A 24,345-nucleotide genomic window follows, 5' to 3' on the forward strand; every position below is an offset into this window, starting at 1 on the left:
TTCACATTTCTAGTTTTAGATACAAGAAAGTTATATTCATCCAAACAGGATGACCACACTCAGTAGATCATAAGCTTTGTAATGATACCTTACAAGGGACCTTTTGCTTAAAGCATATTCCAGTTACATTATATTCACACTCATCAGCATATTTCCATAAACATAAGGAGTGCAACGTCACACATGGCATTGGGGGTTCAATGCTGGGGAATTGTTGTCAGGTCAGGAGCTGTTGGGGAGCAGGATTCTCCAAGGCAGGGGTGTTTGGGGGCAGGGAGGTTTGTGCCAGGGTCTCAGCACCCCACGGGGAAGCGGCTTGTCCCCAAGGCAGATTCTCTTCTCTCACGGCTGGATCCAGGCTCCTGGGGATGCAGAGAGTCAGTGAGTTAGAGGATCCCATGTCGCCCTGGGCCCAGCCCCTGCGGGGAGCAAGAGGCATAGAAGGGGGGCCACCTCACCTAGGGTGTCCCCCTTGGGCGGCTGTAATAGGCCTCAGCCAGGATCAGCCCCAGGACGAGCAGGACCCCGGCACACAGCCACAGGCGGGCAATGTTGGTGTTGGTGAAATCCAGGGGGGCTGCTGTAGGGGGAAAGGAAGAGTCACTTGGCCACTTGGACAGGGAGATCAGCAGCTGGCACTGCCCTGGGAGCGGAGCCCCCAACTCCCCATCTGGCAGGTCCAGCCCAGCCCCTCTCTGGGGGTCTCCCAGGTGCCATGGCTCTGGGGCCTCCCCAGGGCCAGGCCGCTAAGGGGACACCATGTCCTGCTGCCTCAGATTCCCCAGTGAAGGGGGCTCCCAGGTGGATGAACTACCCCGAGACACCCAGCACCCCAGGACTGGGGCAGGGGATGGGGACAATCAAAGCCTCAAGGTCTTAGCCCCCCAGAGCAGGGAACCACCCCAGCTCCCCGTCCCCATAGGACCCCACTGTCCATCCCCACAGGTGCCTCTGTCCCAGCCTGTCCGCTGTGCAGTGAGCCCAGCCCCGGGGTAACTCGGCTGCTGGCAAACACAGCCAGGCAGTGCGCGCGGTGGGAGGCTGATATCTCACCCGCTGCCCCCCAGACTCAGGCGATGCCCAGGCCCTAGGGAGCAGCCAGAGGCAGCAGAACATCTATTGGGGACAAGGTCAGGGGTCCCCATAGACCCCCAATGGGGGGAGGGGAAGCAAGAACCAAGGGAATTCTGGGTAATGCTCACTCCCATTGCCAGGGGGTGTCATGTGGCCCAAGAAGGGGGGTTATTGCCCCAGGACTCTGGCACTCAGCTGGGCCCAATTTCACAGGCCAACCTCCCAGACCCTGCCCCTCCCCTGGGATCCTCCAGCAAATTCCAGGCAGTGGCTTGCAGAGCAGGAGGCATCAGGGGAGCTGAGGGTCTGGGGCTGCCCCTCCCCCTGATGTCTGGGCCCCACCCACCCCTGGGCACCACGACCTGTTTCCACAGCAATTGCCCTCCCCCTTGGGGCCCAACTTCTCTATGGGTCCTAAGAACGGAGGCAACCCAGCGAGCATCCCTCCTGGGAAAAGACCTCTTTTCTGCAGCTCTCTCTGGGGGCAGAGAACCCCCCTTCCTCTGCCCCAAACCTCCAGTGGCTGCTGCTCCCCTTGGATGGGGAACCCCTCAGTGACTCTGTCCCTGCTCCATGGCTGGATGTCCCCTTTCCTGGGTCCAGGGCTCAGGGCAGAGCCTGGCTCTGAGCGTCCCATCAGTGCAGAGACCCCCAAGGACCCGACTGGGTGTGGGGATGGGAACAGAGACGCCGAGCCGAGCTCCTCACCTTCTACCGCCAGCTCCACGGGGTCACTGGGCTGCGAGGAGACGAAGGGCTCTGACCGGGGCCGGTAGCTGCAGCTGTAGCTCCCTCCGTGCTGCCGGCCCACGGTGGGGATGCGGAACTCGGCCCCGGCCCCAGCAGGGTCCATGTGTCGCTGCGGGTTCTGGTCTCCAGTCTTGTGCAGGAAGAACCTCACGTCCTGGCGCTGCCCCTGACACCGGATGGTGATGTCTGCCCCTGGGGCGGTGACTCCGGTGGGGCTCAGAGAGATGTTGGGTCTGGGTAAGCTGGGATCTGCACACAGGAGACAGGCTGTGAGAGCCAGACCCAGGCACCCACCCAGCCTTGTCCTCCCCGGCCGGCTGCAGCCATGGACAGATCCTGGGGCCCCGGGGGCAGAGATTCTCTCTCAGATCCCAGAGTTCCCCCCACCCAGAATCCTGGCCTGTGAGCTGGGCTCCCAGCCCCACAGACACTGAGCTGTGGCTCCGTAGTTCTTGGGTCCTCATATACCGTGTGTGGCCCTTGCCTTGTTCACTGCGTCTGGCCTGCCCTGGACACAGAGTGGTGCCTGGCACCACAGGGCCGCAGCTCCACCCAGGAAGGGAGTCAGCCCCCTGGGAGGCAAGAAGGGGTCATTATTCCCATTCTACACAGGGGAAACTCAGGCACAGGCATGTCCACTTTCCTTAGTGAGCTCCTAGGGGCAGGGACTGTCTCTTCACTCTGTGCTTATGCAGCGCCTGGCACAACGGGGCCCTGATCATGGCGGGGGCCCTACATGCTCCCCCAACACAAGGGATCCAGCGCTACTGAGGCCAGCATTTGCAGAGGTCTCCGCTAACTGTGGGTGTCTCAGTTTGTGGGTGCTTGGCCTGAGATCCCCCAAGATTGAGCCCCCCTCCCACAAGTAAGGACACTTTTGAAAACCGCAATGTGCTCCCATCACACAGGGTCTGTGGCCATGCCAGGAGCTGGACCAGATCTCCTGGGTCCCAGCCCAGTACCATGTCCACCAAGCCACCGCTCCTCCTGCAGCCCCTGCCTCATTCAGCCCCAGCAGGGGCACTGCCTGGAGCAGGGCCTGGAGAACAGAGCGGATGGGATCATGGGATTATATAGTGACTCATGGTTCCTACGCACAAGGGGCAGCACTAAAGTAGCCTTCCCGCCCTGAGACTCCAGGGGCTGCTGCTCCCCCCTGGCTGGGTAACCCTCCAGTGACTCCATCCCTGCTCCACAGCCGGGCGTCTCCTCTGCAGAGTCAGGGCTCAGGGCAGAGCCTGGCTCTGAGCGTCCCATTGGCACCAAGCTCCTGTGAGGGTCTGGCTGAGGGGCAGAGGGGGGGAGGCTGGGAACGGGGACACCGAGCCGGGCCCCTCACCTCTCACCACCAGCTCCATGGGGTCGCTGGGGTATGACATGTTGAACGGCTCCGATCTGCTGTAATAGGAGCAGCTGTAGCTCCCGCCGTCCTCCCGGCTCACGTTGCTGATGGGAAACACAGCCCCAAACCCGTCCGAATCCACAGTTTGGACATGGCGTCCCTCTTTATTCAGCACGAACCGCATGCCCTGGCGCTGCCCCCCGACACCAGACGCTCACGGCTCCCCTCAGGGAGACCCCCCCGCTGGGGCTCAGGGAGATGCTGGGTTTGGGGTAGCTGGGCTCTGCAGTGGGAAGCAGACAGGCCGTGAGACACGGGCCCCATCACTCACTCCTGGGGCCCGTCCTCACCACATGGCCTCAGTGGTGGGTCAGACCCAGCGGCCCTGGGGACGGGCTCCTGGATGCCTTTCCACCGGGGCCAGAGTTTCCCCTCAGCCCTGGGCTCACAGCATGAGACACGGAGCAACCCCAGCCCCTGAGGGCCCAGAGCTCTGCTCCCCGGCGGGTGACAGGCCAGGCCAGTCTCCAGGGTCATTCACTCCTGTCTTCTCTGCTGGGAGGGCTGGGAGCCAGGACTCCTGGGTTCTGTCCCTGGCTCTGGGAGGGGAGTGGGGTCTAGTGGGGAGAGCAGGGAGGATGGGGGCCAGGACTCTTGGGTTCTGTGCACAGCACCTCCACCGACTTGTACGGGACTGTGCAAGTCTCTACTATACACTGAGGTTTATAAGCTTCACCCTGTAACTGATGTGTTACCTGGGAAAGATCCCCTCTGCTCTGCAGCTCCCTCAGGGGGTAGAGATCCCTCCTTCCTCTGCCCCAAATCTCCAGTTGCTGCTGCTCCCCCCTGGCTGGGGAACCCCCCAGTGACTCCGTCCCTGCTCTCCAGCCGGGCGTCCCCTCTGCTGGGCCCACGGCTCAGGGCAGAGCCTGGCTGTGATAGGAGCAGCTGTAGTTCCCGCCGTCCTCCCGGCTCACATTGCTGATGGGAAACACAGCCCAAAACCAGTGCAGAGACCCCCAAGGACCCGATTGGGTGTGGGGATGGGAACAGGGACGCCGAGCCGAGCTCCTCACCTTCTACCGCCAGCTCCACGGGGTCACTGGGCTGCGAGGAGACGAAGGGCTCTGACCGGGGCCGGTAGCTGCAGCTGTAGCTCCCTCCGTGCTGCCGGCCCACGGTGGGGATGTGGAACTCGGCCCCGGCCCCAGCAGGGTCCATGTGTCGCTGCGGGTTCAGGTCTCCAGCCTTGTGCAGGAAGAACCTCACGTCCCGGCGCTGCCCCTGACACCGGATGGTGACGTCTGCCCCTGGGGCGGTGACTCCGGTGGGGCTCAGAGAGATGGAGGGTCTGGGTAAGCTGGGATCTGCACACAGGAGACAGGCTGTGAGAGCCAGACCCAGGCACCCACCCAGCCTTGTCCTCCCTGGCCGGCTGCAGCCATGGACAGATCCTGGGGCCCCGGGGGCAGAGATTCTCTCTCAGATCCCAGAGTTCCCCCCACCCAGAATCCTGGCCTGTGAGCTGGGCTCCCAGCCCCACAGACACTGAGCTGTGGCTCCGTAGTTCTTGGGTCCTCATATACCGTGTGTGGCCCTTGCCTTGTTCCCTGCGTCTGGCCTGCCCTGGACACAGAGTGGTGCCTGGCACCGCAGGGCCGCAGCTCCACCCAGGAAGGGAGTCAGCCCCCTGGGAGGCAAGAAGGGGTCATTATTCCCATTCTACACAGGGGAAACTCAGGCACAGGCATGTCCACTTTCCTTAGTGAGCTCCTAGGGGCAGGGACTGTCTCTTCACTCTGTGTTTATGCAGCGCCTGGCACAACGGGGCCCTGATCATGGCGGGGGCCCTACATGCTCCCCCAACACAAGGGATCCAGCGCTACCGAGGCCTGCATATGCAGAGGTCTCCGCTAACTGTGGGTGTCTCAGTTTGTGGGTGCTTGGCCTGAGATCCCCCAAGATTGAGCCCCCCTCCCACAAGTAAGGACACTTTTGAAAACCGCAATGTGCTCCCATCACACAGGGTCTGTGGCCATGCCAGGAGCTGGACCAGATCTCCTGGGTCCCAGCCCAGTACCATGTCCACCAAGCCACCGCTCCTCCTGCAGCCCCTGCCTCATTCAGCCCCAGCAGGGCACTGCCTGGAGCAGGGCCTGGAGAACAGAGCGGATAGGGTCGCGGGATTAAATAGTGACTCACGATTCCTACGCACAAGGGGCAGCATTAAGGTAGCCTTCCTGTCCCGAGTATCCAGGGGCTGCTGCTCCGCCCTGGCTGGGTACCCCCCCAGTGACTCCATCCCCGCTCCACAGCCGGGTGTCCCCTCTGCAGGGTCAGGGCTCAGGGCAGCGCCTGGCTCTGAGCGTCCTATTGGCACCAAGCTCCCATGAGGGTCTGGCTGGGGGGCAGAGGGGGGGAGGCTGGGAACGGGGACACCGAGCCGGGCCCCTCACCTCTCACCACCAGCTCCATGGGGTCGCTGGGGTATGACATGCTGAACGGCTCCAAACTGCTGTGATAGGAGCAGCTGTAGTTCCCGCCGTCCTCCCGGCTCACGTTGCTGATGGGAAACACAGCCCCAAACCCGTCCGAATCCACAGTTTGGACATGGCGTCCCTCTTTATTCAGCACGAACCGCATTCCCTGGCGCTGCCCCCGACACCAGACACTCACGGCTCCCCTCAGGGAGACCCCCCCGCTGGGACTCAGCAGGGAGATGCTGGGTTTGGGGTAGCTGGGCTCTGCAGTGGGAAGCAGACAGGCAGCTGACTCCATTTGTAGAAGCTTTGTGCTGCAGCCCCCATTTTTGCAAGCCATACTGTAATTTTATTAGTCTAGTTGAAATGGTGTGAATGAGGTATGCATGGGTGATGAAATCAACCTCCAGCACCAGCCCGTCCTGATGAGATAGGTTTCAAATACCAACGCTGAAGAACCAGACAACAGCCCTAACTCAAGCAGAAGCATCCCCCCTAAAAAGAACAACAGAAGGAAGATCAAAGCCAGGTCCCAGGCTGACAGTCCGCCTGCAATTGATGGTTGATCAAGCAAACCCAGAGGCGGCGTGACACAGCGAGACTAGGAACTTTGAATCCAAACTAAACCTATAAAAAGGGAAGGGTGAGATGAGGAGACTTTGGGTAACGTTCTGCTACCAACGTCAAGGAGCATCGGGTGCGCGCCCCGACAGAGACCCGGCTCCTCTCGTGCTCAGCTTTCCTGGCCAGTTAGCTGCCACGAGCTCCGATCTCAAGCTGCGAAATGAGACACAGGCCCCGTCACTCATTCTGGGGGCCCGTCCTCACCACATGGCCTCAGTGGTGGGTCAGACCCGGCAGCCCTGGGGACGGGCTCCTGGATGCCTTTCCACCGGGGCCAGAGTTTCCCCTCAGCCCTGGGCTCACAGCATGAGACACGGAACAACCCCAGCCCCTGAGGGCCCAGAGCTCTGCTCACCGGCGGGTGACAGGCCAGGCCAGTCTCCAGGGTTCATTCACTCCCTGGCTTCTCTGCTGGGAGGGCTGGGAGCGAGGACTCCTGGGTTCTGTCCCTGGCTCTGGGAGGGGAGTGGGGTCTAGTGGGGAGAGCAGGGAGGATGGGGGCCAGGACTCCTGGGTTCTGTGCACAGCACCACCACTGACTTGTAGGAGACTGTGCAAGTCTCTACTATAGACTGAGGTTTATAACCTTCACCCTGTAACTGATGTGTTACCTGGGAAAGATCCCCTCTGCTCTGCAGCTCCCCCAGGGGGTAGAGATCCCTCCTTCCTCTGCCCCAAATCTCCAGTTGCTGCTGCTCCCCCCTGGCTGGGGAACCCCCCAGGGACTCCGTCCCTGCTCTCCAGCCGGGCGGCCCCTCTGCTGGGCCCAGGACAGAGCCTGGCTCTGAGCGTCCCATCGGTGCAGACCCCCAGAGGATCTGGCTGGGTGTGGGGTTGGGAGCCGGGATGCTGAGCCGGGCCCCTCACCTGCTACAATTATCTTGACGGGGTCAGTGGGATAGAACCAGTGATTCTGCTCTGTGGTATTCACAAGCGTAATTCCCAGTGCATCCGCTGCAGCTCTGCCATCTGACCCGGGCAGGACTCGCGAAAGACCCACCTTTCACCAGGCTTGGGGGAGGAGGGGGCTGTAAGTGCAGGGGATGAGCTATTGGGGGTGGATCTGGGGGTGGGGGCGGATCTGGGGGGTTCTCCCCCACGGCTGCACTGACCGTGAACATTTCAGCTACCCCGAGGGGATCTAGAGCCCACGGATGGGCCCTGATAGCGTTTGTATTGGCTGAAATAAATCCACATGCCGTCCCCAAGCCCAATCCTCACAGCTGGGGGTTGGGGGCAGGACACTGAACCAGGGGATGGTTCCCATCTGCTCTGTCAGTCCCAGGGAGCCACATTTGGCTCCTAGTAAACTCCATGGGGCGGTGGCAGAGAAGAACGGGGCCGGGCCTGAGCTCACAGGCGGACTTTGGGTTGAGTTTTGGGGAAGGTTCAGGGCTCAGTTCCTGTTTTCCCCACCCCAGGCATCCCCTCCCCCATCCTTGAGATTATCATCCTCCCCACAGACTGATACTCACCTCCCCACACCCCACTGTGCCTGGCCAGCCAGCAGCCTGGAGAAGAGAAGGCATGTTAGTGACCAAATCCCAGAGGGACTGGATCCTACACCCTGGTCTCAGATCCCCGCGTATGGGTACATACCCTGGTCTCAGATCCCCCCTCCCATAGGCACACGCCCTGGCTTTATCCGATACTCACCGAGGAGGAGGACGGCGAGAGCAGATGCCATGATGGGGCAGTGGGGGCCCCTCAGCTTTGCCACCAACACCCCGGTGCTGAGCCCCACCGAGCCTGAGGCCCGAGTGCGAGGGGAATGAGGAACTGCGCCGGGGCTGCAGCCCCAGGAAGCCCGTGATGCACTCAGCCCCTTTCTTCCCCATCAGATGGTTTCTCTGCAATCTCCAGCCCAAAGCTACTGTGGTCAGAGCAAAGCCAGCTCCCTGCAACGCCCAGCAAACCACATCCCCTCCCGCAGCTGTCCAGCCCCCACCCCCTCATCGTCTCCCAGCTGCACATAGCAGCTGCCCAGTCCGGGGACAGGGCAATCTCAGGAGGCATCACAAGGTGCTCAGGCTCAGGCTGCCCTGACCTTTTCCAACAGGCTTTTCTAGCCTTAACAATCCCACCCCCCCCTCCCGCACCTCACCAGGTCACCAGTCGCTGGGGTGTCCATTCTCCAGGCCATTGGCTGGGGTCCCAAGTTCCCTCGCTAGTCCTCTGCAACAACAAACTCCCTCTCCCCTCACCTCGTTAAACCAGAAACACCCAGGGAAACCGAGTCCCACCCCCTTTGCATGCAAACTATTGAAAAAACCAAGAGAACCCCCAAGTTCGTCACACAGGGTGGGTCAGGATGTTATTCTCTGTGTTCTGGGTCTCCCACCCCTCTCCTCTCTCCTCCTGCCCCCCCCCCCCATTGCCAGATTGGTGGAGCAGGGCGGAAGGGCACTTACCAGGACATCACACACTCGCCTTCCTGCCCCCCAGCACACTGGGGTGGGGCAGGATCACTAGCTCCATGGTGCAGCAAGGGAAACTGAGTCACAGAGCAGGCGCACACCCAAGAGGGTGCAGAGATGCCTCGTCCCAAAGCGACACAGAGACTGCACCGCACATCAATGTTCTCCCCCAACAGGATGTGGCCTGCACCAAGGAGCATCTGCCCCTCCCCTCCACTCGTTTGCCCCCTCCTCTATGACGTACAGACTGGCTGTGGCTGCAGCCTCCAACTCCCTATGGGGAGAGAGAGAGAGAGAGATAGTAACAGAACCCAGGAGTCCTGGCTCCCAGCCCGCCCCCTCCCTCAACACACTAGACCCCAGGTTGGGACAGGTAGATCGGGGGTGGGGAGCGGAGCTGGGGTCTCACCTGCTCTGTCTTGGGGCTGGTCCTTTCCCTGCAGAGACACAAAGCAGAATTGTCCATGAGTCGATCCCATGTACCAGCCCTGCCCCTCAGCCCTATAGGGCAGCTGGGATGGGGGACCCAGGGGGACCCTCACCCCCTCCAGCTGCTGAGCCTGGCTCCCTGCAGCACGGTGCCCCTGATAGAGCCCCCCCACCCCTGCAGCACAGCGCCCCCTAGTGCTGCCCTGAGGCATTGGGACCAGCCCTGATTGCAGGGAGAGTGCCCCCTACAGACCCCCTGCCCCACTCCCTGGGTTTCCTTCCCTGTCTCCCATCCAAGCCGTGATCCTTTCCCAGCTCAGCTTAGCAGTGGGTTTAACCCTTCCCTCGCTGGGCGGGGCACTCACCTCCTCGGGGGGAAGGCCAGGAGGAGGAGGAAGAGGCCGGCGGCTGCCGCGCTCACCCCGGCGATGATGGGGCTGCTCAGAACTCGTGTGGTTCCGATCCCCCTGGGAAGCAGCACCAGGCCGTGAGCGGCTGGTTCGTTACCTGCTGCCCCAGCCCCTCCCTCTTGAGGACCCAGGGACCCACAGCAGAACATGCTATGGGGCTAGTGGGTGGGGGAGGAGCAGAGGGGATTCTGGGTAATAGTGGTGAGGGGGCTCACTCCCAAAGGCAGAGGGCTGTACTGGGGTGGGGAAAGGGTGTGGGTGAGGATGTACCTCAGGCCCCTTGCTTGTGCAGCCAGCTGGACCCAGATCCTGCAGCACCCATCCCCCACCCCCCTCGGGTCCTCCCTCTGTCCTGGGAATTTCCCAGCAGCTTCTGCTCATTTCTGCGTAGCAATCATGTGGGTGGGGGGACGACCGTGGGGAAGGGGCTTTGAGATCATTGGGAGAAACATGCCCTGTTGAAGTGATCAGCAGCGGAAGATGTAACAGTCCTGTCATCGTGACTGCCATCATTAGGTTCCAGGCTCAACAAGGTGTCACTCTGAATCAGTGGGTTCCAGTGTTACTTTAAAAAAGTAAAACATTGTTGAACTGCTGGTCCAAATATATTTATTATTCTTACTTTAACATAGAATGAAGCCTGCCGGGGACCGAGAACACCGGCGCCTGCAGCCCCAGAGAAGCCGCAGCCCCGTGCCTGTCAGGGACAGAGAATGCCAGGGCCCATAGCCTGTAGCCTCAGAGTGCTGTCCCCAGCAGGTGCAGGGCGCCGGCTTCTCTCCCCTGCTGGGCACTAGGTTGGCCCCACGCCTGCCAAGGACAGAGAACGCCGGCGCCCGCAGCCTGCATCCCCGGAGTTCTCTGTCCCTGGCAGGGGCATGGCCGTGGCTTCTCTCCGTCTTCAAAGCCGGAGAGAAGCCGCAGCCCCGCCCCTGCCGGGGACAGAAAACACCCGCGTCCGCAGACCCAGAGAAGCCGGAGAGAAGCCGCAGCCCCGCGCCTGCCAGGGACAGAGAAAATGGCGCTCGCAGCCTGCAGGCCCTGGAGTTCTCTGTCCCCAGCAGGTATGGGGCCACGGCTTCTCTCTCCTGCTGGGCACTAGGAGGGCGTACATAAATGCCATGGCACCGCGTTGGGGACCACTGCTTTAGAATCTAAAATCTAAAAGTTTATTCATAAAAGGAAAATGATAGAGATAAGAGCTAGAATTGGTTAAATGGAATCAATTACATACAGTAATGGCAAAGTTCTTAGTTCAGGCTTGTAGCAGAGATAGAATAAACTGCAGGTTCAAATCAAGTCTCTGGAACATCCCCCGCTGGGATGGGTCATTCAGTTCTTTGTTCAGAGCTTCAGTTTGTAGCAAAGTCCCTCCAGAGGTAAGAAGCAGGACTGAAGACCAGATGGAGATGAGGCATCAGCCTTTTATAGCTTTTTCCAGGTGTAAGAACCTCTTTGTTCTTACTGTGGAAAATTACAGCAAAATGGATCCTGGAGTCACATGGGCCAGTCCCTGCACTTTGCTGAGTTACAAGGCGTGTCTGCCTTCTCTCCATGGGTCAGTTGTGTAGCTGATGGTCCTTAATGGGCCATCAAGCAGGCTAGGCAGAGCTGACACCAACTTGTCTGGGGTGCCACCCAGAAGCACAGCCTAAGTTTGAAATACCGACAGTATAGAGCCAATACTCATAACTTCAACTACAAAATGATACACACGTACAGACAGCATAACCAGCAACCCAGAACCTGGTCTTAGACACTTTATACGACCCCCTTTACATAAGATTTGGTGCCATTACAGGACCTTGGTTGCAACCATGTTCTATATGATCCCAGATTATATCAATAACGTCACACCACGTAGCTGTGCTGAGAGCCGGCACCCGGCTGCTGGCAGGGTGGCCGTCTGCATGGTGGCGGGCACCAGCTGCCACCCAGCTTTCTGCATCTGGCAGGGGACTCAGCCAGAGGCATCTCCAAAAACATCCCCTGCATCCCTGCAGCAGAGAGAGACTGAGAGTACCTCCCCTACCGGGCAGCTGGACCAGGATAAGCATTGTGGGCGGGTGGGCGGGCGGGCAGGGGGGGGCATCTCCTGGTCTCCTGTGGGGCACGGTGCCCCCCTGCTTGCCCTCCCTGCCCAGGCAGAGATGCCTGCCTCTCAGAGACAGCAGCCATGTCCATGCACTTGGTCCCCCCTCCATGGCATCTTGGTGACAGCTCTTAGGGGGATGGGGGGTGGAAGGGAAGAGGCAGTGGGGAAGAGGGATGGGGGAATAGGATAGGGAAACTGAGGCTATCAGGGGAAACCTTCCCAGCAGTGCAATCTCTGCCTTGGGGTGTGGCTGGAATAGTCTCCCAAGGGAAGGGCGCTGCTAGTGCGTGACCCCCGGGGTACAACCTGGGCTGAAACTATCTCCTGTTTAGTCCACGTGCTTTGGAAAACACAAGTCCAAGCATCGTGTGTGGGTGGAGGGCGCATTGCTGAGTCCAGGGTTGAGTAATTCTCTGCTGATGGCCATTGAATCCTGGTGATGGCTGTGTAACATCCACCCAGCCATTCAGTCAAGTGCCTTCCTGTTTCTGAGGAGTTGCCTTCTGGGCTACTCCCAAATTTGCAGCATATTTCATTCACACCATACAGTACAATTTCATGACTTTATACACTTTAACGATACACATATTTGGATAGAACCGTGGGTTTCAGCAAATCCTAACATTTCCCATGATCCTTACGTGGCCGGCTTCATACCAACTATAAAGAATATACACAAATGATGAATATGGGGCACAGCACACCACTCCCCTGAGCTACAGAGCAGGGGCTCTCAAACTTTTTTATGGGTGCTCTCTTTCACATAGCAAACCTCTGAGTGCCACCTCCCACCCCTTGTAAATTAAAAACACTTCTAATATATTTAAGACCGTTACAAATGCTGGAGGCAAAGTAGGGTTTGGGGTGGAGGTTGACAGCTCGTGATCCCCCATGTAATAACCTTGCAATCCCCTGAGGGGTCCCGACCCCCAGTTTGAGAATATCAGCTAGAAACCCCAAGGCTTGGGACTTTTAAAAAGAGATTGGACAAAACATGCAGTAAGGATCAGCCCTGCATTGGCAGGGAGATGGACTGAGCCAGGATGATCCCAGAGGGCTTTTCCCCCTGTTGCTTCTCTAATTCCATCCCCCTCTCCTGGCTCCTGCACCTCCCCACATCATCCCCTCCACCCTGAGCACCAAATGGGAGCTCCTGCACCCCGCACACCAATCTATTGTTAATGAAACCTGTGCAGCTATGCACTGTGTCAAAGACAATTTCTGTCTCCATCTCCTGTCTTTTGCAATCATTCCCCCAGGGAGCCCACAGAAAGTTAATCTGGCCCTGCGATACCTGGGACCATTATCCCCAGATCTCCATTCCCAGCCCCATTCTCCCAGGGGGATATGCACCAAACTGTGCCCCACACGGGTGGCTTTGTGGTGCCAATGAGCAGCACAGCTCTCTGGTCTGTGGGGTCTCCGGGGTGGGGCTGTTTGCTTGGGGAAAGCTTTCCGGGGCCCTGCCCCCACCAAGCCAATCTGGCATTTATCCAGTGGACCCCCTGTGACATTATTGATATAAACTGGAACCATATAGAACATGGTTTGCAACCAAGGTCCTGTAGTGGCACCAAATCCTATGTAAAGGGGGTCATATAAGGTGTCTAAGACCAGGTTATGGGTTACTGGTTATGATTATGCTGTCTGTATGTCTGTATCATTATGTAGTTGAAGTTATGAGTATTGGCTCTATACTGTCTGTATTTCAAATTGGTGCTGCAGTTCTGGGAAACACCCCAGACAAATTGGTGTTAGCTCTGCTTAGCCTGCTTGATGACCCATTAAGGACCATCAGCTACACAATTGACCCATTGAGAGGAGGCAGATACACCTTGTGACTCAGCAAAGCATGCAGGGACTTGCCCATGTGACTCCAAACTCCATTTTGCTGTAATTTTCCACAGTAAGAACAAAGAACTGTTCTTACACTTGGAAGAGCCTATATAAGGCTGATGCCTCATCTCCATTTTGTCTTCAATCCTGCTTCCTACCTCTGGAGGGACATTGCTACAAGCTGAAGCTCTACACAAGGGACTGATGACCCATCCCAGCTGGGATGTACTCCAGAGACTTGATTTGAACCTGCAGTTTACTCCATCACTGCTACAAACCTGAACTAAGAACTTTGCCATTACTGTATGTAATTGATTCCATTTAACCAATTCTAGCTCTCATCTCTACCTTTTTCCCTTTATGAATAAACCTTTAGATTTTAGATTCTAAAGGACTGGCAACAGCGTGATTTGGGGGTAAGATCTGATGTGTATATTGACCTGGGTCTGGGGCTTGGTCCTTTGGGATCAAGAGAACCTTTTTCTTTCATTGGGGTGTTGGTTTTCATAACCATTCATCCCCAGGACAGGTGGCACTAGTGGTGATACTGGGAGACTGGAGTGTCTAAGGAAATTGCTTGTGTGACTTGTGGTTAGCCAGTGGGGTGAAACTGAAGTTATTTTTGTCTGGCTGGTTTGGTTTGCCTTAGAGGTGGAAAAACCCCAGCCTAGGGCTGTAACTGCCCTGTTTAAGCAATTGGTCCTGAATTGGCACAATCAGTTGGGTCCCGCCAGAACCGCATCGTCACACCCCCCACCCCCGCATATGTGTAACCCTTCTGCCAGGCCGAATTGATAGCAGCAAGGGCCGGGTTCAATAGATAGGGGTCCCTTCCTTACAACGTAATGCAAACCAGCTCGAGCCCCCACCCAGTGACCTAGGAAAATCTTACTCACACATCCCTGGGAGCCTCAAAGAGGCAATATTTCCCCTCTCGCAAGCGCAGAGTCTCGGTGTAGCAGAAAATGTTTAATGACATGAGATAAACAACATAGCATTAAATTGTGAAAACACCTCAACTAGGCTGTGTCCTTTTCCCAGGGCTCTTGAATCCAGCAACCCCAAAATCACCCAGAGTCCCAAAAGTCCCACAATCCAAGAGTCTCTGTCCTGGGTCAGTGCAGCCCCAGAGTTCAAGAGTCTATCTGCAGGGGTTTTCCCCCTGCCAGCCTGGGTAGAAAGGGGAACCTTATGTGGTCCAGAGCCGACTGCCCTGCCTCTCTGTGGGATTCTGCTTCCGCCGTCCCCATGAACTGCTCTGCTCTGCTCCACTCTGCCAGCTGCTCTGCTCCACCAGCCATCCCGTGGTCCACTCCAGTCATCCCTGCAAACTGCTCAGCTCTGCTCACTCTGTGGGCCGCTCCAACTGTCCCACAAACTGCTCTGCTAGCTGCTCTGCTCCACAATATAGCTTCAGGTTCCCCCACTAGTTAGCACAGCTCTTGAGTGATTTTAGCTCAGTAACCTATAAGTTAGATTCTTAAGGGAATCAAAAATCAGCTCTGATATTCCACAGTGAAAAGAAAAGAAGGTGCATTTGGTGCTTCTGACTTACACAAGGAGCCCACTCCCTTGTCTAGCGAGTGCCACTCAATTGATGGTGAGACTCCCTGTCACAAAGCAGTTTCACAGTTCCTCATCCACACAATCAGGGTGACAACACTCCACTTCTCCCACCCCAACAACAAAGAAACTGGGGATCCTACAGCTGCCAAAGCAACCATCTCAGGCTGCCATGGGCAATGCCAGGTGGGGAGGGTGTGCCTATGCAAACATGATCAGCCCCTGAAATTCTTTTCCACACTCGCCATAATTCATCACCAGAAGCCAGGGTAGAGCTCATCCTGACTCTGCTTACATATGAAATGAGTCTGGTGGGGTCTCAGCCCAGATGGGACATTTGCTGTGTGGATCTGCCCCCATCCCACGCAGCCAGCCCTTCGTGGCTCCCCTCAGAAGCAGTTCCTTGGGCAGCACAAACCTGTTTCTGGGGGGGGTTGATGGCGATTTCCTGACCCCAACCCCAGTACTTGGCCCTGCACTGCCTGAGCGAGTGGGAGCCGGCACCGTTCCCGGCTGACTAGGATTGGTTCCCCCTGTGGGAATAGAACCAGCGTCTGTCAGGAGCGGGGCAGGGCAGGGCCAGGGGTGAGAAAGCTGGAGTCCTGGTGTCTGTGGTTAGTTATACTGAGACCCCAGTCCCGACAACCAACTATGGCAGCTCTTACGCAGGCTGAGTGAGAGGACTCAGGGAGTCCAGGGGTTCGAGCCGGCTCAGTGCCCGGGGATCCCAGAACGGGGAGGATCAGCCCAATGAGACCTTCAGCACAGATGCAGCCCCTGCCTGGCTCCGACAGCCCAGACTGGCTCTGAGATCACCACTGGGAACCACACGGGATTCATCATTTCGAGTCCAGTTTTCATGTAGACAGTCCATCATCTTAGTCCATCTTTCTATCCCTCACCAGACATGCTTCCATCTGTCCACCGCCCTTCCTTCCCAAGGACCCACTTTCCCACCGACTTGTGACCGTCCAGCCCCATGGATCTGTCCATCACCCTCTATATAAAAGAACTGAACCCATCAGTTCTGTCTGCAGGGACCATCCCCCTCCAAACGACCCGAATGGCCCCGTGGGTGTCTGAGCAGGGAGCCCTGTTCCCTGGGGGATGAATTGTTCGATTTTCTCGCTCACCTTCTCCCTCCGGCTCTGTTGGGGTGGGAATCTGGCTGCTGGGGCCCAGCTGAGGTGCTTCCCTCTGTGGGATTAAAACGAGCATTGGCTGGGATGGGGGATGGATGGAACTGAGCACCCAGGCCTTGGGGAGAAGGGGCTGAAACCCAGCGATTGTTACGGCTTTAATTGTCCAGACTGGTGGGGAGTGAATTCAGAGCTGGGGATGGTGCTGGCTGGGCAGCTCCTGGGCCCCCGACTCCTCTGTGCATCCCCAGAGTGGGGGTTGCTGGGGGAACATCCCCATGGGAAAGGCCCCCTGCTCTGCAGCTCCCCCTGAGTGCAGGGATCCCCCCCAGAGAGGGGTTTAGGAGTCAGGGCAGGGATTGAGGGGTATGGGGGGGTGCAGGGATAAGGGCAGGGGGCTGGGTGTTTGTGAGGGGGGTTCAGGAGACAGGGCAGGGGGCTGGGTGTTTGTGAGGGGGGTTCAGGAGACAGGGCAGGGGGCTGGGTGTTTGTGAGGGGGTTCAGGAGTCAGGGCAGGGGGCTGGGTGTTTGTGAGGGGGCTCAGGAGTCAGGGCAGGGGGCTGGGTGTTTGTGAGGGGGGTTCAGGAGTCAGGGCAGGGGGCTGGGTGTTTGTGAGGGGGGTTCAGGAGACAGGGCAGGGACTGGGGGGCATGGGGGGTGCAGGGATAAGGGCAGGGGGCTGGGTGTTTGTGAGGGGGTTCAGGAGTCAGGGCAGGGGGCTGGGTGTTTGTGAGGGGGGTTCAGGAGACAGGGCAGGGGGCTGGGTGTTTGTGAGGGGGGTTCAGGAGTCAGGGCAGGGGGCTGGGTGTTTGTGAGGGGGGTTCAGGAGACAGGGCAGGGACTGGGGGGCATGGGGGGTGCAGGGATAAGGGCAGGGGGCTGGGTGTTTGTGAGGGGGGTTCAGGAGTCAGGGCAGGGGGCTGGGTGTTTGTGAGGGGGGTTCAGGAGTCAGGGCAGGGACTGGGGGGGCGTGCAGGGGGCTGGAGGGCATGCGGGGTGCAGGGATCAGGGCAGGGTGCTGGGGGCATGTGAGGGGGGTTCAGGAGACAGGGCAGGGAGCAGGGGAGTGTGAGGGGGGGCAGGGGGCTGGAGGTGTGTGAGGAGGGTGCTGGGGTAAAGGTGGGCAGATGGCTGTGGAGGTGGGCTGGGGTCATGGGGGTGCTCACGGCAGGGGGCTGGAGGGGGAATGCCCCAAGTCCAGCCCCTTCCCCCGCCTCCTCTCCTTCCCAGAGCAGTAAGCGCCCTGCGGCTCCGCTCTTCCCCCTCCCTCCTGCCGGCAAACAGCTGATCAGAGGCAGGGCGAGGAGGAGGGGTGGGAACATAGCACTGGGGGAAGAGATGGGGCAGGAACTTGGCTGATGGAGGAGCCTGCCCTGCTGCAGCAGGGGCCCAGAGCGGCAGCATTAAGCCTCTGCCCCCATAGGAGAGAGCGGGGAGCGGAGTGGAGCGGGGCCCGGTGCCATGGGAAATCCGGTACTGCCCATCAGGGCTACAACCCCGAGGATCCGGCTGTGTGTGGGCTGGGAACGGGGACACTGAGCCGGGCCCCTCACCTGCTACCACCAGCTCCATGGAGTCGCTGGGCTCCGACCAGACGGGAGAGCCCGATTTGGTGCTATATCAGCAGCGGTAGCTCCCTGCGTCTCCCTGGCTCATGTTGCGAATGGGAAACTCAGCCACGTCCCCAGCCGGCTCCACGTCCCGCAGCGCGATCGGGTTTCCATCTTTGCACAGAAGGAACCTCGCATTCTGGTGCCGACCCCGACACTGGACAGTCGCAGCTCCCCCCAGGGCGACCCCACCACTGGGGTGCAGGGAGATGGAAGGTTTGGGGTAGATGAGCTCTGCAGTGAGAAGGAGATCGGCCGTGAGACAGACCCCGGCACAGTCACTGCACCCTGTCCTCATCGCACAGTCCCAGAGACGGGGCCCTGGGAGAAAACCCAGCCAGAGAAACCTCTCCGAGATCCTAGAGATTCCTGGGAGCTACGACCTGAACTGCCCAAGGACTGAAAGCCAGAACCCCCCTCTGCACCCATCTATCTATTTATTGTGGGGCCCACAGCCTGGGAGCCAGAACGTCTGGGTTCTATCCCCGGCTCTGGGAGGGGAGTGGGGTCTAGTGGTTAGATTGGGAGAGGGCTGAGAATCAGAGGTGCAGAGTGAGAAAAAGCCCCCACCCTAAAGCCAAGTCCTGATTGACTAACCAAACACAAGGAGCGATGATTATCCCCCGTTCGTACAAGGGGAGATGGAGACACACGCAGGTTAAGTGACATCCCAAGGTCCCCTGCGTACAGAAATCCCTCCTCCCTCAGACCCCAATCTGCAGCCACTGGGAACCCCCCGTGACTCCATGCCAGGTGTCCCCTCTGCTGAGCTCAGGGCAGAGCCTGGCTCTGAGCGTACCACAGGAGCAGAGATCCCCTGTAGGTCGGGCTGGGGGTGGGCATGCCAAGCTGGGCCCCTCACCTGCTACAATGATCAGCACGATGTCACTGGGATCCACCCAGTTGGCGCTGGGGATGGTGAATTCACCCTCTCCCCAGCAGCATCCAGCTCCCGGATTTCAGTTCCACCTGTATACAGAAATAATCTCCTGGCCTCGCATCGACACTGACCCTGGATGGTGACGGCTCCCCCCGGGGTGATCACCCCACTGGGGCTGATGAAGATGCAGGGTCTGTAACCTGCCTTAGCACCCAGCCCCCTGGTTCAATCAGGAGTCACTCCTGACTGCACTGGGAGCAGGGCTGGGTTCTGATCTCAGTCCCCCAGCATCAATACAAGGAGGTTAAACAGCTTTGGGGTGAAGGTTCAGCTCCTCTTCTCTTTCCCTCCCCACTCCCCCCCATCCTTAACTCTAAAGTTTCTCCAGCCCCACAGATACTCACATCCCAACACCCTCCTTCGCCTGACCAGCCAGCAGCCTGGAGAGGAGACGGGTCATTAGGGACTAGATCCCAGAGCAACTGGATCCTACACCCTGATCTCAGATCCAACTCCTCCCCCCCGACACATGCCCTGGTCTCACTCCCTCCCATGAGGCCCGGTCTCAGATCCTGCACGCGCAATGGACACCTGCCCTGGTCTCAGATCCCCACCCCCCCCATAGGCACAAGCCCTGGTCTCAGATCCCCTGTCTCTGAGACTCATCAAGGACAAGGACGGTGAGAGCAGATGCCCTGATGGAGACAGCAAGGGACCCCTCAGCACTGCCACTGGCCCCCAGCTCCACCGAGCCCCAAATAAGGAACTCAGCTGGTGGCTCCAGCTACAGGAAGTCGACGATGTCTCATTTCTTCCTGTATCCACCACACACTGTCTCTAATCTGCAGGCAAAATCGAGCACAGTGAAAGCAAGCAGAGGTCTTTGCAAAACCGAGGAAACCCAGAGACTGTCAGCCTGGTCAAGCGTCACGCAGCTCCCAGCTTGTCTGTGTCTCTGTGGGGAGGGGACACAGGTCACCCGCAGCATGTCCTGCTGCCTTCAGAAAGAAACTTGCCCACCTGTGACATGCAATTAAAATCTGGCGTCGTAATGGACCTGCATGAAGGGGCAGAGTTAAGGTCGTCCAGGAAACCGTAACTGTGGCATTTCCTGGTACTGGAGGGTTTGACTCTGCAGCCTTCCCGCTCAGCCTGCCAACCTGCCCACCTGCGACACGAGCCGTGGCACCGAATGAGAAGCAGGAGTGATGAGGAACGGCTGGATTTGCTGCCCCTTGTGCTGTAGCTGAGTGGTGATGATGAGTTTACACTGCCCCCAGTGGTCGAGGAGCACCTGGGTTCCCCCCTCGTGAGCGTTTCAGGGTGAATCTGTCCCATGGCCCATGGGGGGAGTTGCCTGCCCCTTACCCCTCCCCACCCCAGCTGGCCAGAGGTGCCCCAGCTCAACTGGATTTTTGGCGAGAAAACAAATCCTCCCCCCATCTGCCGACCCCGATTCTGTGAGAGGGGAGCCCCTCCCCCATCCCACCCTCACCCCCTTCGCCCCTCAAATCCCTGTCATGTCCCCCCGCAACCTCCCCAACCTCAGCATCCACTCACCCTGCCCCCTTTCTGTCTCCCCTCAAAACCCAACCCCCTCCACCCTTGGCCTCTACCCCCCAAACTCCCATAGCCCTGCTGCTCTTTGCAGAGCCCCGGATCCCTGGGGGCTCGACCCCCAGTCTTGCGGTGGTCACTTACGACAGGGGTGAGAGTCCCCACTCCAGGGCACTCTCTTTGCACCGGGTGCTTCCCTTACCCACTGATCAGTACACAGAGTTCAGAGCACGTACAATTTATTAAACAGCAACTCATACAGAAATAAGGAAAAGATGAGGAAGGTTAAAGGGAATTAGTCACACCGCACTGTGATCATAAGGAGACCACAAACAGCCACCTCTGCACGGGAAAGGAGGTTCACAGTCTGTTCCTCACACGTCCCAGGTCTCTTTTCCAGGCCCTGGCCGCGCCGCGGTGATACCACAAGGTGACAATCTGTACCTCAAAGTAGCACCATGGAGCCCCCGTATTCACCACTACGATAGAATTATGATGGGTTGGCTACAAAGGTGCCTTGTGAGGCATCATTTTAAAAGTCTTGATCCGTTGAACATTCACGCCCTGTTGCACTGTCTGCGCTGTCCTTGTGTGGGACGTTTTGAAGCATTGCTGGGTGTGCTACTGAAATGTGTTGTGAGATTGGGAGATGCCCACAGCCAACCTTTCAACTGCAAGAGAGGACCAGCCAGACACTGTTAATGGCTCATCAACACCCCTCAAGGAAAGAATCCATTTCCCCAGCGACTGTGCACAGTGGAGATTGCTGGAGCAATGGGGACTGCCTGGTCCGCGGGTCGCGGCAAAGACCTTTCAAGCAAATTGGAAAAAAATATTAGAGAGGGGAAGGGACATAATCCCTGGGCTTCTCTTCCCCACAATTCGACACCTGGAGGAACATCTGGAGGACAGAGACTTTGCACTGAGGAAGGGTGGTCCCAGGCTGGGATGGAGCCCAGTCTGTGTATTGAGGATCTGTAACCTGCTTGTACCATCTGTCAGGGGGAGACGCTGCCTGATTCAAATCCTGTTTCGTTTGTAGAATTTAGACTGCAAATATATTTTTATTTCTTAAGTAACCAATCTCTCCTTCTGGAGTTAATAAATCTGTTTTATATTTGACCTGAAACAGCGTGTTTTGATTGAAGTGCTGGGAAATCTCAGCTCAGTTTACAAAGGCTAGTGCGTGTCCTCGCCACACTGAGAGGGCAAAGTTAATGAACTGACCCCGGACTGGCTTCTGACCAGCGCAGGATGGTACCAATCTGGGGTGCAAGGCTGGGGATCTGGGAGGAGGGTGGGATTGGCTGGAGCCCTGCATTGATGGTACTTGAGTGACTGGGAGATCATTGGTGTAACACAGCTGGGTGGGTCCCTGCCTCTGCATGGCTGAGTGGGTGCAGAGCCTCTCAGAGGTTGGTAGCTTGACGTCAGCATCACAGTGTGAGAGGCAGCCCAGGCTGGTGCCTTTGGAGGGCTCAGCGGTCCCAGAGGCCAAGTTGCACCCCGGGGACTCCCTCACACACAGCTCAGACACTTGCCCTCAGGGGTTAGGTGGCAGGACCCTTCTTCCCAGCGTCGTCCCACATCTGTGTTATGATCCTCCTCCGAGTCTGGCCTGCAGGGCCTCTTGGCTGGGGGTGTCTCCCTGTGCTGGCCCAAAGTCCCTCCCACCAATTTGGGGCCATTAACTCCTGATTCCAGCTTCTGTTTTCACCCAGCAAGATGTCAACAGTCCTGGGGCTGTAGCCAGGGGGCTTTTCGGGTCAGACCAACCCAGCGTCTGTGGCTGGTTGTGTTGCCCGGGTTACAGTGTTCAGCATCATCTCCAATTTCTCCTGGTTCTCCAGGGCCCTGGCACAGCTGGGGAACTTGCCCGTGGGTTTTACATGTGAGCTCATAGCCGGGTGGCTTCGCAGGCTCAACAGTGACAACAGTGCAAATGACCCCCAGGCGGCTCAGGCTGGCGAGACGATCCCACGTCTCTGGCATGGCTGTATCAGAGCATGTCCTGAGGCTCTGGGCATGGGGAGTGCCCCTAGGGCACCCCATTTGACGATGGCCCCATCTGCCTTGTAGAGCCTGAACCTCTCCCCTAGGTGCCCCGCATCCCGACTGCCCCAGCTGCCTTGTAGGGCCCGGAGCTCTCCCCAAGGGTGTCCCATGGCGCAGGCAGGCCCTCTCAGTGGTCCAGGGAGGCCCAGGCCAGTTGCAGCTTTTGAAGCCCCACAGCCATAATAAAAATAAAAAATGACGACACGTGAAAACAAAATAAGGCACCAAACAAAGGGTAAGACCGAATTTGATTATTTTTTTATTTAACAAATGTTTTTCTAGCCTTCTTCTGTGCAAATGCACTAATTATTGAAGAAAAATCTTGCTTTTGTGCAATGTCGCAGTTGATATTAAGCACAGAGCCCATTCAAACGCTCTTGTCCCATAGCTGAACGGTGATAGTTCTTTACCTGCTTCAACACGTTGAAGGTGCGTTCACTTGAAGCCACTGATGCAGGCAAACTGACAATATACGCAGTGCAATTGTGATATTGGGAAACACCCCGGACAGTCCACGTTTGAATATTTCTTGAAGCAATTCCTTTGGCTTGCAATCCAATTTGAAGTTGGTGGAATAGATTCGTCTGAGGAAGATGGCCTCGTCACAGCTCTTTTGAGATTTCTTTGGTTTACTGTTGCTGCAATTGTTCAGTTGCAGAAAGTCGATCTTCACTGCTCTGTTGAACTGCCAAAGAACCCCCGAAAAGAGTACAAGTTAGTCACAGTGACTCAATCGACGTGTAAGTCCTGATTGACAGTCAGTGATGACAACGAAGACATTGACCCTAGAATGCTGCTCGGCATCCCATTAAGGCGGTAAGTTGCGATTGGTGGAGAACTCCAATGAAATGCTAATATTCTGGGCTATTAATTTGGACTCAGTCAGGATTGCATCCCATTGCTCACAAATCTGCTGAATGTCATTGATAAGACTTTCAGTGTCATCCTTCTCAACTTCAAGTGTAGCATTGCGTGCTTCAGTTACCAGATTAGTTTGGTGGATCATTGTACATAGCTTCATCCACAAAGATGACATCAGAATGCATTCAAATTTGGACATGTGCTTCCGAACAGCCTGAAGTTCAGTTTGAGTTTGTGCCATGCGATTAAGAGATTCAAGCTCATTTAAAGCATTTCTCATTGAATTCAAATGCGGCACAACTGGTTGAACACCATCAATCTGTGCAGACCATCTAACGTCCAAAATTTTCAAACGTGTGTCCTCATGAAACTCACCGTACAAGATTGTCCTCACAAATTTTCACCTTGAATCTGGGCCTATAGACTACGAAAGCCTATGATGATGGCCAAGCTATCAAGCTAGGACTCAACCGACCAACCAATCACCTCTTTTAGCTATCCTATGAAGATAATAATGAGGAATTCACACACATAAATAATTCCTTAGTCAACTAGACGTAAAACTATAAAGACATTGAAATGTAACAGGTCTCCACCTTTCAACACGCACTTGACCCAGACCCACCCCCTAGTAGTGGTTTGTTTATATAATCAGCTGATCTGAGAGGACACGTTCTCACGGTCTAATCTTGTGCCATCAGAACTGATATATTTTTATTAATATTTATAAACATTTTTAATTCTTTAATATGACAAAATCTAGATCAGTTAACAAAAAAATTATGTCTTTTACCAAATCATATCTCTTACACTGCTCTACAGCCAAAATGCTTCTGAAATAAATGTAGTCCAACTTTACTAATTCTGGGTCACTGAGAATGAAAATGATGCTTAAAATTGTTGATTGGCTCTAGTTTTCAAGATATGCTATTGGGTCAGTATATACGACCCTTGACTTGGGAATGGCAGAGGATAAGTGAGTTATAAAGGGAAGGGATCTCAATTTAAACCAGAAATGACTAAAATACATCTTTCACTGGATCTATGAGTAAATCTATGACTGGGTTTGGACAGTACTTGCTTTTTAGGCAAAACAATGAATGATGCAATCTGAAGCTGGTATTGTGTCATATATGACATGAATTGCATCATGTTATTCCTAGAAGTCATGGATGATGCAATCATAACGAAGCTTACATCACTCTGCTGAACAAATTGCCCTT

General features: G+C 56.8%; 2 pseudogenes; both read right to left on the reverse strand.

The window, feature by feature from the left end:
- Nucleotides 1-8,048, reverse strand: part of LOC127036985 (immunoglobulin superfamily member 1-like) — a 42,118-nt pseudogene extending 34,070 nt beyond the window's left edge.
- Nucleotides 8,049-9,039: 991 nt separating this feature from the next.
- On the reverse strand, nucleotides 9,040-18,728 carry LOC127036919 (immunoglobulin superfamily member 1-like; annotated as a pseudogene).
- Nucleotides 18,729-24,345: the final 5,617 nt, after the last annotated feature.

This window comes from Gopherus flavomarginatus, chromosome 18 (assembly GCF_025201925.1).
Source record: "Gopherus flavomarginatus isolate rGopFla2 chromosome 18, rGopFla2.mat.asm, whole genome shotgun sequence".
Classification (NCBI taxonomy): domain Eukaryota; kingdom Metazoa; phylum Chordata; order Testudines; family Testudinidae; genus Gopherus; species Gopherus flavomarginatus.